Source organism: Lycium ferocissimum, chromosome 8, assembly GCF_029784015.1.
Source record: "Lycium ferocissimum isolate CSIRO_LF1 chromosome 8, AGI_CSIRO_Lferr_CH_V1, whole genome shotgun sequence".
NCBI lineage: Eukaryota > Viridiplantae > Streptophyta > Magnoliopsida > Solanales > Solanaceae > Lycium > Lycium ferocissimum.
The window spans coordinates 21,873,383-21,889,813 of NC_081349.1; the positions used below are offsets into that span (position 1 = coordinate 21,873,383).

General features: G+C 37.3%; 1 long non-coding RNA gene across 2 annotated transcripts; it reads right to left on the bottom strand.

Moving 5' to 3' along the window:
• Window positions 1–1,801: 1,801 nt before the first annotated feature.
• LOC132067534 (uncharacterized) lies at window positions 1,802–3,914 on the bottom strand. Of its 2 annotated transcripts, XR_009417166.1 has the most exons (3): window positions 3,232–3,914; window positions 2,836–2,890; window positions 1,802–2,145 (listed from the first exon to the last, which is right to left on the bottom strand). It is a non-coding gene; the product is annotated as an uncharacterized LOC132067534 (long non-coding RNA). The 2 variants fall into 2 exon arrangements; XR_009417165.1 differs by lacking the exon at window positions 3,232–3,914 and having other exon boundaries at window positions 2,836–3,225.
• Window positions 3,915–16,431: the final 12,517 nt, after the last annotated feature.

Here is a 16,431-nt window from a genome sequence, read left to right on the forward strand (position 1 = left end):
ACCTGTTGGGCATGTCGATGTAGTTAGGTCCACTGAAGCTGATTATCCTGCTGTTTGATTATGCTAAATCCCCACTAATGTTGGTCAGCCACCTATGATCTAATATATGATAAATAGATTCCTAAATCTCTCTGTGATAGTGTAATTAGCGCACTTAAACCCCATTCTAAATCAGAGTAGCGTGTTAGACTGATATGATATGTGAAGCATGCCTATATATTTGTTCAAGTGTTGGAGTTTAAAATCACTTATGATCTCTATGGTGTGTCGTTTGAGTTCAACACTGTCTTCATAGTGTTCCATTGATGATAAGCAGAACCTTTGAGCCTATGAGATTGAAAAATGAGTTTGCTAAGACTAAAATGGCATTTACTAAACTCGAAAATGACCAAGATTTCTGTATGTTCCCCATTGATTCTGTTTCATAATTAGAAGCCCATGATATGAGTTTAGGCTGGTTGGTTTGATATTCTGAAGTCTCAGAATGTGTGTGTACGGATTTAAGGGATTTTAAATGTAACTGGTAGAATCTGTGAATCTATTTGGTATTCTGGAAGCTTATGATACATGCTTGAGGTCCTATTTTGGTCAAATATAAGGAATACATGTTGTGTGATCCCTCTCCGAACCTGTCTACCCCCCTTTATCTGAAGGTATCTGGTGAATCAATCCTGTATGACACATGCTTGTGTTTGTAATAGCTGTAACACTATCATATATTGCTTGTCTCAAAATGACGTGAGGTCTGCTACCCTGCCTGTCTGTGTTATGTCTGTGACTATTGTGTTTTGTTGTCCATTGTATTGTTCATGACAAATGAGAAACTGGTTATAAAAATATGACCTTAGTATGATCTAAAGTTAGTGTGTTAATTGATCCAGAAAATAAACTTCAGTTCTGTTGAGCATGTTACGTCGCCCGCATCTGTTAATGGTTTCTTTATATGCTCTTACGTCATAAATATACCGTGTTTGATTATGTATATATATCTGCGTATATTACTGGTATACTCAACTGAAGCACGTTAATAGGGAGGTTAGATTGGTCATTATGGATCAAGCTTGAACCCTCCCCGGTGTTAGCCATGCCTGGGATTCATGAAATCCCTTGGAACTTGTGCAACATCGGGAAGACGGGGGCGAAAGCTTTCCAATATTAACCTTCTATATATCCCTATGGATGTGTATACATGAATATACAATACATATACATAATCTATTGAATTGTCTTAAATTTACATTTTTTATATTTCACTGTTCACTGATTAGATACTAATCCTTTTCCTTTCATTTTTTTTTTTTGCATGATCACCGCATACGAGTCTGAGGGACTCGTTCGTCTCCCATATTCGGTGTTGGGCTAAAAGCCCAACGTATCCTCTCTGTCCAGCCCCTTTCCAGTCCGCAGCAAAAAAAAAAAAAAACCAATTATGGGCTAAGCCCAATAGACAGAACAGTTCGCAGCAACATTACTATTGGGCCAAAGCCCAACAGCAGCAGCCACGTTAAAATTTACTGGGCCAAAGCCCAGTAGCACATGGAACGCAGCAGTAGTCCTGAGAATGGGTTGAATATATTTTACTTACTTATTCCTCCATTTTACTCTTTTTATGCATCTAACTTGTATTGCATGACTAGTACTTTGTGTGTTAATTTAGATGAACCTTAATGAAGTTAGTGGGTTTTAGCTTAGTAATGGGTAGTTAGTTGTCACGCCCGAACACAGGCACAGGACGTAACACGGCACCGGTGCTGCGATTGCGTGTGACCGAGCGAACCAGGCGGCTGGCTGAATCAACATGTGATATCAAAACATAACTAATTTATAAAATAAAACTAACACATGCTGATTAACTAAAAGTCTCACTGAAATATCATAATGCGGAAATACTTAGACAATCTGAACATATCTGAAAGTAGCCAACATGGCTAAACCAAACAACTGAACGACTGCCAACAAGGCTAACATAATAAATATCTGACTGTCTGAACTGTGTCTATGAAGCCTCTAAGAGTACTGAATAATAGAGCTGTCTATAAACTGAATCGATGGATAACTAACAACGCCCCGGAAGGAATTTGGGGCTCACCAATAGCTGATACGTGCACTCCTAAATAGCTGAGTCGTCAACCTGTATATCGTTGCCTGCATCGCGAGATGCAGGCCCCCAAGCAATAAAAAGGGACATCAGCACATTTGAATTGTACTGGTATGTAAAGCAACTGAAGCAATAAAATACTGAAACTGAAACTGAAACTGATAACTTAATCGTAATAGCAAGGAAGTAGAGATATGAATACTCCTGCTCTATATCGAATCATCTGTAATATCTGTGTTTGTATATGTGGGGCCTCGGCCCGATAATAAATGCACGCTATGGCCTCGGCCTAGTAGTGCGTCGATCAATGGCCTCGGCCATGTATACGTATACACAAGACTGTGCTGTGCCCTCGGGCAAAATCACATATGTATAATTATGGTTAATTAATAAGGGCGAGACCATAACAACAACGAACAATCTTTGAACTGAAATAGACATCTTTGGACTAAATTGAAAACAACGATTTGTTTCGAGCATACTTGAATTTCTAGGCGAGACTCATGTGGTAACAATACATAAGTCTATAAAGATTACGTGTTGAGTTCATGATATTCAAATTGATAACCATGAACGAATTCAGCAGCTATGCAACCCTAGAAGATAACGATTCTACAACATATCATAAAACCGGGGCTAAAACCGTGTATTCTGAGTCAAATTACTGACAAGTATGAAGAATGAGGCGTAGGGAGAATCATGAACATTCCCTAACGTAGATAGTTAGCCTCACATACCTTAATTCCAGCCTTTGAGCGTAATACAATGTTCGTCAACCTTTTCAACTTTGATCTATATCAATACAAGTCAAAGGGATTCTATATTAGCAATAATATTCATGCTTTGGTCATCTAAGCATTTTATCAAACACTTAGTGGGCATGAAGCTCCATAATCTCCATTAATGGTGATTTCTTCACCCAATTCCCATTCTATTACTTCTAGGTGATTCTACAATCTCAATTAGGTGTAATCAACATCATTCTTCATCACCCACATGAATACAACAATCCCAAATCAACAAATCCAAAACTCTAGCATAATTCATATAATTTCCTTTATCAAACCCATTTGTTATTCTCCCAAGAATTCATCAATTCTCAACTATAAATGATTTGAGAGTAGGAATATTACCTTTTATGAGCATCCACCACGAAATCAACACCCCAAGTTTGATTTGTAGCTTAGAACGACGGCAAGAACTTGTACTACACTTTATCCTTCACGAGCCTTGGGATTCGGGGCCTTCAACTTGGTTGATTCTCTACTTTCTCTCTCTAATTCTCCTCTCTCTCCCTTTCTCTCTCTAAAATCTGAAAATATGGAGGAAATGGGGCTGCTAGGGTTAACATTTCCCTTAAATACCAAGGGGAAATGGGTTTGACCCAACTTGAAATCGGGTTGGGACCTTTCTGTCTTAAAACGTCCATATCTCCCTATCCCGATGTCACCTATGATCCCACGACCTATGGTTGGAAAGATATTTCAATTATCTACAACTTTTGTTCTTTGAGTTTTCCCAAATTCCCAATTTATGATAGGGTTATGGCCTCCCGAAGTCAGGTGACCCGAAACGTATATACGGACCAAGATACGGTCACTGTTACGGTCCCGTAACACAAGGTACGGACCGTAACTTTGTACCGTACCTTGGTGAAAATTTCCAGTGAGCTTCTGGAAATTTTTGGGACGTTACGGTCCACTGTTACGGCCCGTAACACGAGTTACGGTCCGTAACGTCACCGTTACGCCAGGCAGAATTTCCAGCGAACATGCTTCAGTAAAATGGGCATAACTTTTTGCACAGATGTCCGTTTGACCCCGCAAGATACCGTTGGAAAGGTATTTCAAAGATCTACAATTTTCATCAAGGAAGTTTTCCCAAATTCATAACAGATTTTCACGAAAGTTGGCTGGAAGGCAGACGTATCAAAAACTTAGCCGATTCGATAGGATTTCAAGTGCCTTACTATTAGCCATATTGAGACGATCATATCTCCTTGCTCCGATCTCTGATTGGCTTGGTCTTTATATCGTTAGAAAGGTATTTCCACATACTACGAATTCATTAGGGGTAATTTCCCAAATTCCAAACCGATTAAGGAGTTATCGCTGCCCGAAATAGGCCTATCAACCATTTTCGCAAAACGTTCAAACCTTCAGTGTTTCCACTAGAACTCTAATGATATGAGCTTAAACTCAGTTCCAAGATGCGGGGTGTTACAATATCTCCCCCTTGGGATCATTCGTCCTCGAATGATGGGTCATGGTTAACAATATGGCTGGACATAGCTTGACTACATGAACGTGAAGGAAACACGACATGAAACATGGAGACTGAACTACGACTATTCATATCTCATAATAACCCTCCGGGTCTTCAATTACCTCACTGGACTTACTGGCGATTTATGCATCCCCCCCTTAGACCAAGGCTAGTATCTTATACTTATAAATTCTTCTCTTTTGATGGGATCTAATTAACTTTCCTTATCTTCTGTAATTCCTTTGTACTCTATAACATTTATGAATCTTTCGACTCCCGTCTGAGCAATTTCTCATGGAGAAAAAACTAAATTTACTTACATGAACGGGTTGCTCCTGTATTAATAACTGGCATACTCCATCTTAACGACTTAACTCTGCTCACGCTGTAAATCTTAGGACAAACCCCTTTTTTTTTTTTTTTTTTTTTAACAACTCTTAAAGGTTATTCTTCTGTAGTTTGCTTTCTTACGACTTAGCTGATTTCTTCTTCCACTAGTCACTCTACTGCGAACTTAACTTAAGCCCTTAGTTTCTAACACACATATTCGGATGTATACGAACTCTGTCACCCACTCAAGGTGTTCATCGAATAGGAAAATCAAATCATATTTCTAATAGTTATGTTAAAAATTGCTAATGCATTGCATCTACTCAAAACTTACGTACTATTTTTACACAATCACCTGCTAGCTTCATATTTTCTTATTCGCTCTTAACCTAAGTTATTTCTAACTCTCCCTCATCATCTGACGCTATTCTATGGCTGTATACTATCTTTTCTGAACTATGGATCACACTTAAGAAACCTTTATCCATCTTATACGAAAGATACCCAAGCTTTCTATACACTTCAAAGTCATATCAGACTATACCCATCTGGAATGAACACTTACTCACATAGCTTAAGAGAGGACTGTCACCTCTCCTTATTTCATAATAATAATTACTTCTGAATTAACTTACAGCCGTCGTACTCTCTAACTCTGATCTGACTAAAACTTAAACAAACTAAAATCATTCATATTCGTCACAACTCTTCTTCCTTGGTATTCTTGTCTCAATCATACTATTACTTCTTTTACATATAAACTCGTCGTAATTTATCCACCTTTTATCAACTCGGTTGATACTTCAATATAATACTCCATTAAGATTGACGCCTCTTCCATATCATCTCTTAGTATCACAAGCCTTTCCAAATTATCCTAGCATTACTTTTTACCATATCGATATTGTCCTCATAATTACTATTACTATCAATTTTTTTTTTACAGTTAACTTTATTTCTCGAAGTCAGGCTTGCAACTTGGTCAAATCCTATCATTACTGTTGACACGACCTTTCAAGACATACTACGAACTTATATCTCATTCTCCTTCTATTTCTAGAAAAATTTTGGCAGGGTTTCCTCTATATTTCTTACTATCCCAAAACCTGCATGCAGGAAATACCAACAATGCCTCACAAGGCCAATATATATAAATATATGTCATATCATATCATAGCCACACAGGGCTCCCAATTTCAACAACAGTATAAAAATGATGAACTTACCTCATATGTCCAACTCAAACTGTACCTGTTATACTTTCCTGTTTATTTTCCCCTTCAATCTTTAACTGCAGATGGAGTGGGTCCTGATGACCTCCGGTAGAAAACTGTCTGCCACCACTTCCTTGAGATCCTCCATGATTTACCTTTTTCCTGTTGACTTAGCTCCTTTTCTAATTTCTCTGATATCCTCTCCCTGTTGTATTTCATTCTCAAGAACATCATTATCATTCAACATACTATTCATTCCACTACACCCTTCTCGGGCAACTTACATTGTATTCCACTTTCAATAGCACTTGAAATCTCATTCGTTACCAGTAAATACTGCACAATTGTACCCCCTATGGGTAAACATCCTTAGTTGAACCTTGAGTTACCTGTTCATCTTCTGCGCATTCGAAACGTACGTAATTCAAGAGGAAGAGAAGTTACTTATTGCTCTAAGCTTCATGGCACGATCTAGAGTATGAAAGAAGTGAAACAAATCCTGAATGTCTTGGTGGTCAACTGTTTATATGTGTGGGGCCCTCACACATATAAAAGAGACCCCACTGGACACGGCTTCATAGACTCCCTAAGACACTTGAACCTAATGCTCTGATACCAAGCTTTGTCACGCCCCGAACCTGGGCCTGGACGTAACACGGCACCCGGTGCCTGACTGCATGTGACCGAGCGAACCAACTGGCTGGCTGAATCAACATGTGATATCAAAACATAACTAATTTATAAAATAAAACTAACACATGCTGATTAACTAAAAGCCTCACTGAAATATCATAATGCGGAAATACTTAGACAATCTGAACATATCTGAAAGTAGCCAACATGGCTAAACCAAACAACTGAACGACTGCCAACAAGGCTAACATAATAAATATCTGACTGTCTGAACTGTGTCTATGAAGCCTCTAAGAGTGCTGAATAATAGAGCTGTCTATAAACTGAACTGACTGGATAACTAACAACGCCCCGAAGGAATTTGGGGCTCACCAATAGCTGATACGTGCACTCCTAATAGCTGAGTCGTCAACTTTGTATATCGTTGCTGCATCGCGAGATGCGAGCCCCCAAGCAATAAAGGGACATCGACACATTTGAATTGTCTTGGTATGTAAAGCAAGCGAAGCAATAAAATACGAAACTCGAAACGAATAGCGTAATCGTAATAGCAAGGAAGTAGAGATATGAATACTCCTCGCTCTATGTCTGAATCATCTGTATTATCTGTGTTTGTATATGTGGGGCCTCGGCCCGATAATAAATGCACGCTATGGCCTCGGCCTAGTAGTGCGTCGATCAATGGCCTCGGCCATGTATACGTATACACAAGAGCTGTCTTTGTGCCCTCGGGCAAAATCACATATGTATAATTATGGTTAATTAATAAGGACCGAGACCATAACAACAATGAACAATCTTTGAACCGAAATAGACATGTTGGACTAAATTGAAAACAACACTTGTTTACGAGCATCTTGAATTTCTAGGCGAGACTCATGTGGTAACAATACATAAGTCTATAAAGATTACGTGTTGAGTTCATGATATTCAAATTGATAACCATGAACGAATTACGCATGCTCGCAACCCTAGAAGATAACGAGTTCTACAACATATCATAAAACCGAGGGCTAAAGCGTATTCGAGTCAAATTACGACAAGTATGAAGAATGAGGCGTAGGGAGAATCATGAACATTCCCTAACGTAGATAGTTAGCCTCACATACCTTAATTCCGGCCTTTGAGCGTAATACAATGTTCGTCAACCTTTTCAACTTTGATCTATATCAATACAAGTCAAAGGGATTCTATATTAGCAATAATATTCATGCTTTGGTCATCTAAGCATTTTATCAAACACTTAGTGGGCATGAAGCTCCATAATCTCCATTAATGGTGATTTCTTCACCCAATTCCCATTCTATTACTTCTAGGTGATTCTACAATCTCAATTAGGTGTAATCAACATCATTCTTCATCACCCACATGAATACAACAATCCCAAATCAACAAATCCAAAACTCTAGCATAATTCATATAATTTCCTTTATCAAACCCATTTGTTATTCTCCCAAGAATTCATCAATTCTCAACTATAAATGATTTGAGAGTAGGAATATTACCTTTTATGAGCATCCACCACGAAATCAACACCCCAAGTTTGATTTGTAGCTTAGAAACGACGGCAAGAACTTGTACTACACTTTATCCTTCACGAGCCTTGGGATTCGGGGCCTTCAACTTGGTTGATTCTCTACTTTCTCTCTCTAATTCTCCTCTCTCTCCCTTTCTCTCTCTAAAATCTGAAAATATGGAGGAAATGGGGCTGCTAGGGTTAACATTTCCCTTAAATACCAAGGGGAAATGGGTTTGACCCAACTTGAAATCGGGTTGGGACCTTTCTGTCTTAAAACGTCCATATCTCCCTATCCCGATGTCACCTATGATCCCACGACCTATGGTTGGAAAGATATTTCAATTATCTACAACTTTTGTTCTTTGAGTTTTCCCAAATTCCCAATTTATGATAGGGTTATGGCCTCCCGAAGTCAGGTGACCCGAAACGTATATACGGACCAAGATACGGTCACTGTTACGGTCCCGTAACACAAGGTACGGACCGTAACTTTGTACCGTACCTTGGTGAAAATTTCCAGTGAGCTTCTGGAAATTTTTGGGACGTTACGGTCCACTGTTACGGCCCGTAACACGAGTTACGGTCCGTAACGTCACCGTTACGCCAGGCAGAATTTCCAGCGAACATGCTTCAGTAAAATGGGCATAACTTTTTGCACAGATGTCCGTTTGACCCCCGCAAGATACCGTTGGAAAGGTATTTCAAAGATCTACAATTTTCATCAAGGAAGTTTTCCCAAATTCATAACAGATTTTCACGAAAGTTGGCTGGAAGGCAGACGTATCAAAAACTTAGCCGATTCGATAGGATTTCAAGTGCCTTACTATTAGCCATATTGAGACGATCATATCTCCTTGCTCCGATCTCTGATTGGCTTGGTCTTTATATCGTTAGAAAGGTATTTCCACATACTACGAATTCATTAGGGGTAATTTCCCAAATTCCAAACCGATTAAGGAGTTATCGCTTTGCCCGAAATAGGCCTATCAACCATTTTCGCAAAACGTTCAAACCTTCAGTGTTTCCACTAGAACTCTAATGATATGAGCTTAAACTCAGTTCCAAGATGCGGGGTGTTACATTAGTTTAAGGAAACTAACAATTAATTCTATAAGTTTCGTTTTCTTCCTTTTATATTAGAGTTATTTATAGTAGCTTAATACTTACTTTCAAAATAATTGATTTTTAAATAGCATATCTTGAATTAAAAGAATTATGTTTTATTTATTACTATCTTAGAAATTTCGAAACATCGCTAACACACAAACATAAAATCAAATATATCCTATAAATAACTCTCCAAGTTTTAAGTCAATTATGCATATTTTTAAAATATATTTAACAAAAAAAAAGGGGAAGAAAACTCTCATTAAGTTATTTTCGTATTATGTTCATACTCCTAAATCAAAAAAAAAAAAAAACAATAAATATTTCATCATCTGATTTGTTTCAAATATTTATCAAACATTGCACCAACCCGTATTTTTTTCCACTTATATGCAGATTATCACATTTTGCCAATTTTATTATTATACTTTCATTTAAGACGTTAGTGACGTTTATAAGCATTATTTTAAAATAACATTTTAAAAAAAATCTCCTCTATGCAAGTTATTAGTCTTGTTTAAAATAGCATTTAAAGTCTTCTTTTTTACGAGTCCTGTTTTAAATAACATTTTTATTTAATGCCTAAGCATATTTCTAAGTCTTATTTTAAACAGCGTTATTACATTTTCCTTAAAAACCTTAGTAACGCTATAAACCCTTTTCTTAAATTTAGGCACCTTATTTAATTTTAATTAATTAACCTAAGTTTGACCGGTAAACTGTAGTTAACGGATTCTAAAGGATGCCTAACCCCTTCCCTTTAGGATAATCTAGAACCCTTACCTAGAATTGAACTTAAGCAGACCATTAACGGAGGTTTAGTTAGGCTTTACCTTAGTTAATAAAATAGGTGCCCTAATTCACCTTAAAATCAATTAGGTGGCGACTCCTTAAAATAAACAAATAAGAATCTCCAATATGTTGTACCTAGTTTAGCCCGGTCTAAATGGGGTATAACAGTCGTCTTCAATTTTGAATGGAAAACCCGCTATGAAATTTGTACAGGAATGCACCCCGGCGTGATCACTTAAAGGTGATAGGATCACTTTGCTACGTGCACACAAAGGGAAGAATGAGGGACAAGTTTGAGAGTTGGAGTCGTATGTGTGTCTTCTTGGGATACCCATACGGACAGAAGGGTTGGAGATTGTATGACTTACAGAACGATGAATATTTAGTCTCAAGAGACGTGGACTTCTACGAGACTAAATTTCCTTTAGCCGAAGGATCAGGTAACTTGGTCGATAAAAACTGAGAAAGAAAGAAACCAACACGATTTCGAATAAGAACAAACTGATAATATAGGTACGAACGAAACTCGAATGGAAGAAGTACGGACACCGGATACCAAACCTACGGATTAGCTAGAATTAGATCGGACATATGATAGTCCAAATAGTGAAAGCGTGGAGAAAGTACAGACAAAAGTTATCCGGGCCAACGAAATGCCACTGGAAGAACAGCTGGGTCGGGATAAACATTAGAAGCATGAATTGATTCGATTGCGCGACTACGTCACTAAAACATTCCGGAAAGAAAGTCCATCAATGCGTCTGCCCGATCCTCAGCAACCCTCAGGTGCACCTTATCCTTTAGCTAACTATATATCCTGTAATAATTTTTTCTCGTAACACCAAAGGTTCCTTGTAGCAATTACCGTAGGAACCGAACCAAAAACCTGTTCAGAGGCAAAGAAAAAGGAGCATTGGAAAATAGCCGTGCAGCAAGAGATCGAAGTGTTGGAGGATAATGGAACATGGATGTCACGACCCAACCGGAGGGCCATGACGGGCACCCAAAGCTAACCTACTAAGCACCACAACACGTACCTGCATCTCGTATCCATACCTGAGTGGGCCATAATACTGACTATTAAATGCCATAATCTGTAAGGAACACAAGCCCAAAAGATGTGTATATATATATATATAGAGCACACAGGTTGAAACTAAGCCCTTTCTACTATATAGAAATATACACACACACGCACACACATATATATATGTGTGTGTGTGTGTACGTACATATATACGTCATCGAGCTGATACCAAGGACATATGCCTGCAAGGCTATCCCTAGTAATAATAAAATAGGGATATAAATCGAAATTACCATAGGACATCTAACCGTGCATATCTGTCTACGAGCCTCTACTGGAGTGCATAGCATAATAAGGACGGGACAGGACCCCGCCGTACCTATCTGTATACAAAAGGATCATACCAACTGGACTGTAACTTCGGTACAAGTGGAGTGCATCAATACATCCACTGAGAAAGCAGCCTATGAGTCTGAACCGTCTCAATGTCTACGTACGGGCATGAACGTAGCGCCCCAAACAAAAGGACGTCATTACGAATACTGTACTGAGTATGTAAAAGTATGAATAACAACATAACAAAAATATAAGGATAACATAAGATAAGAAAGATCAACCTGTACCTCTGAATGCCTCTTAAAGCGGAAGTCATGCATGCTTAGCATTTTTTTTAAAAACATTTATATATATATATATATATATATATATATATATAGCATTCTTCCGGCCGTATAGGCTCGGCGTTATCATCATCATCCCACCTCGGGGGCATATCGCATCTGGGATAACATCATAGCCTACCCATTGCAGTGGTGCGCACATCTACGTGCCTGCCTGGCTAACTATAGCATGACGCGGTGTGAGAAAATACTTACATATATATATAAGCATGCATGAGAGCCCAAATAAAAGTTATGACTCTATAAGAGTGGCGTAAGGTCGGTAAACCTCCAATTTCTATTATGGAACTATTATTAGACATATCTCACCTTGAAGGAACAATAATCATAAGATGAGATAAACATCAAAAATAAGATCAATAACCATTCAGAAGATAAGAATCAACAATATCATAAGAACATCAAGAACATATGCTTCTAATATTTATAAGAGAAGAATCATTATGGACATACTTTGTGTAAGCTCGAAGCAATGGAATCATGCCTCAAGAAAGAAAGGGATAGCCTTAACATACTTTGTCGCTCACTTAGCTACTCAACGCTTAACTTCAGAGTTAGCAAATCTACATACAAGGTGAATCATACCAAAATTAGGCTAAGAACATTCTTAAACCCCATGTTAAACTAGTTTCTAAGTTGACGGAATTCGGACAGCATTTCCTCTATAATATCCACTTCTATCCATCTCCAAATCAAACCCAAACATCAATGACAACATTCAATAACAACAACATCAAGATACAACAAGATAAATAGATGCAAATCCATCCCAAAACTTCCTTCAAAACAGTCTGTAAATTAACAACATCAATAACTTAAGCTATAATCTTTCTATCATGGTTTTCTTCCCTTTAAAGCATTGAAACCCTTCAAGGACAATTCAACAACTAAATTAGGATGATAAACATAACTTATTAATCTAGAAACTCCAACTATAACACTACACTTTCAAGCTACAAGGCCAACAACTTGCTGCCAACACGAGCTACTAGAACATCCTAGCTAGTCTCGGGTTTTATGGGCTCACATCTTACTTAGATGATGGGAGGGATTAGGAAAAAAGTTGAGAGGTGTATTAGGACAGGACATTTAGGTTTTGTTTGGTGTGTGAAATAATGAAGGATAAAACGAAATGGATCAATATATAACATTCCAGAAAATTCTCCACCGCCTCACATTGACGGAACCGTTGATGTGCATTGATGATACCGTTGAACTTCGACGGTCCGTATTTCTCACTGGCCTTCTCCAAATTGAAATTTACCAATTGCGTTAGAAAGAAGACTCACTGAACTTTAATTTACATAGGTTATGGATTTCGTAACTCCTCGTATTCTGGGAAACATGCCTCTCTAAAGTTCACCCAAAATTTCCTGTCCAAAATTTTGCCAAATTTTTTTCAAATTTCAACAAACTTATTTTCTTCGATTTGCTTGATCCCGGAACCTTTAGACACTTGCTTAACACTTGTTAAGAGTATTCCTTAACCTTATATGGGTTCCATGACCACTTCGAGCTTACATTAGTTCACTCACAACGCAAACAACGCGAAAATTTTTTGGGTGTAACAATGGACACTAGAAAATTTGCTACCGGATAAGAAAGCACTCGGATGTAGATAGGCATAAATCAAGTACAACTCTGACGGTAAAATTGAGCGTTATTAAGCTCATTTCGTCATCTTCGAAAATAAACAGGAGGAAGGAATAGACTACAACAAATTTTTTGCTCCGGTTGCTAAGGTAGTAACCATTCGGACCTTCCTGGCAGGCGCGGCTGTGCAAAATTGGAAGTTGCATTAGATGGATGTGCATAATGCATTCTTGCACGGTGACCTTATGGAGGAGGTTTATATGAAATTGCCATCGGGATTCCGCGTTCCTAATCCGGGGCAAGTATGTCGACTCCGAAAATCTTTGTATGGTTTTAAGCAAGCTCTAAGGTGTTGGTTTGCGAAATTATCAAGTGCTTTGATGAAATATGGGTTCAAACAGTCGTACTCAGATTATTTTTTATTCACTATGCACCGGGGAGGTATGTAGATTAACGTCTTAGTCTATATGGATGACTTGATTATCTCCAAAAACGACCATAGTGCCATTGGACGATTCAAATACTATCTCCGCACTTGTTTTCACATAAAGGATTTGGGCCCTCTGAAATATTTTCTGGGAGTTGAAATTGCATGCGGATCAACTGGGTTATTTTTCTATCAACGAAAATATATCTTGGATATAACCTCTGAGTCCGGTTTACTGGGAGCTAAACCAATCAATACTCCTATGGAGCAGAATCATGGTATGGCGTTGGCCAAAGGAGCCCCTTTCGGAGATCCAAAATCATACAGACGTTTGGTTGGTAGACTCATATACCTCAGTTTTACGAGACCTGAATTGTCGTATTGCATGCATGTTCTGTCCTAATTCATGCCGCAACCAAAGGAAGCACACTCTCCAGTTGTACGGATGGTGTGATTCGGATAGGGCCGGATGTCCATTGACTCGAAAATCACTTACCGGTTGGTTTGTCTCCCTCAGGAATTCACCTATATCATAGAAAACTAAAAAGCAACACATTGTCTCTCGCTCGTCAGCGGAGGCGGAATACAAGTCAATGACAATGACAGTCCATGAATTGAAATGACTAAAGAAAATCTTGCATAGTTTGGGCATTGATCATAAATCTCCGGTGAAAATGTATTGTGATAGTCAAGCAGCAACATATATTTCACGCAATCCGGTGTTTCATGAACGGAGTAAACACATTGAAGTTGACTGTCACTACGTCCGGGATGCACTCCAATCCGGTCTAATACTCCCCAGTCACATGTCCACCAGTGAGCAATTGGTCAATGTGTTTACAAATGCTTTGGGCAAATTGCAGCATCAATATTTGCTTGGCAAGTGGGGCATTCGAGACCCTCATGCTCCAACTTGAAGGGGGCATTGAGAGTATATAACAGTTTATTTTGGTACAATTTTAATTATGGTAATATAGGAATTTTAATTCTATTAGAATAGGGTTACCTTATTAGACTAGGAGAAGAAAAACTTACTTCTACGTAAGGAAGTCATTATAATGAATACAAAGCGGAATGAATTCTCCCATTGTTCGTGTCTCTCTAAATCTTGTCCCTGTCTCGATTCTAACAGAAACACATACGATTCACTGTACTTTTAATTTATTTGAGATTTATTATTGTATAACAATTTTAGACGGAACTCACTTTTTTTTTTCTCACAATGTTCAATTATCAAGCTTTCAAGTAGGACTTTTCTACTTCTTTTTTTCTTTTCTTTACGTTGCATTTTATCAACTTTCGATCATATGTTTCTGGAAGTAAATCCCCATAACATACGGAAATATTTTAATATGGTGATAAAGAAGTTCAAAACTTACTTTAGATCACAGTTCAATTTCCAACTATGATATTGTAATTTCTTCTTTTTAATTTTAAAAAATAAACATAAATCACCTGTTAGTCTAAGAAGGAATAACAATAATTTTCCGCCATTTTTACTCCACTTAGTAACTTGTGTTACGCCCTATTTTGAACGGGTCCAAGATAGTTTGCAACTTTCCGGTTCTTCTAACTGGTTTAAAAAATGTTAGAGTCGCCACCTTATTTTTAAGGAAAAACAAGAAACCTATATGTATTTGTGTGTCTACTCCATTTTTAGTCCACGAAACCTATGAGATTCTAGATAAGGGTTTTATTTACCCCGAGGGGAAGGTATTAGGCATCTCTCAGAGCCTGTCCGAAGACAGTCCTTAAACTTAGTTTAACTGAACACTAGAGGGGGATTATTTATCTGTTTATCATTATTATTACCTATTTTCAAAATGTTGTGATTTCATGGAAAGCTACACTAGGTGATAATATGCTAAGTGTATACAGTGTATAAAAAAAGTTCACAAAAGGTATATCAGTTGGTGTAAAGAATGTATACAACTATATAAAAGATGTATAAAATATATGAGATTATGTAAAATAGGTATGTCAAGTATATAAAGAATGTGTGTCTATGTATATTAAAAGAATGTATGTATATTAAACATATAAAGAACATATTTCAAGTATAAAAGAGTGTATATCAAACATAAAATGTCTAAAGAATTGTATAACTTGGTATATTAGTACATAAAGAATGTAAAAATAATTTACGAATATTCATTGGTGTAAACAATTTATTGAACAAAATTGTTTAGAAAAGTGAAGTTCATTTGACTTGTTTTTACCGTTTAGTTAAAAAGAGTGTTCGTTTAATGAATATCCTATCAAAAGAATAAGGAACAAAAGGATAGTTTTGGTAAAAAATAAATATAAGGAATTATGTATATAAAAAAAAATGAGTGAAAAAGATATAGTGCCTTTAAAGAATAAAAGATTGGTAAATGGACGGCCTAGTATTTACCTAGCGTCAAAAATATGAATTTAACTTAACTAAAATATGTATTAGTGTATACGAAACAATATAAAATGTGTGTTGCATTAAAAGTGTACAAAGAATATAAAATAAAGGATGGACTAGTATTTTTGCCTAAACGCCAAAAGTGTGAATTTAATTAACAAAGTATTTATATCGATTCAATCTAATCAATTTATGAAAGTGTAGACGGCCTAAGTCTTGCCTAAAGCGAATAACGAACTTTAAATTAAACATATAAGCGACAAGTAATTAAATATCCCTGCCCAACATTAAAGTGAAGATTTCACTATTCCAAGTTTATGCTTTGTACAATTTTAAATAACGTGCGAAAGTAAA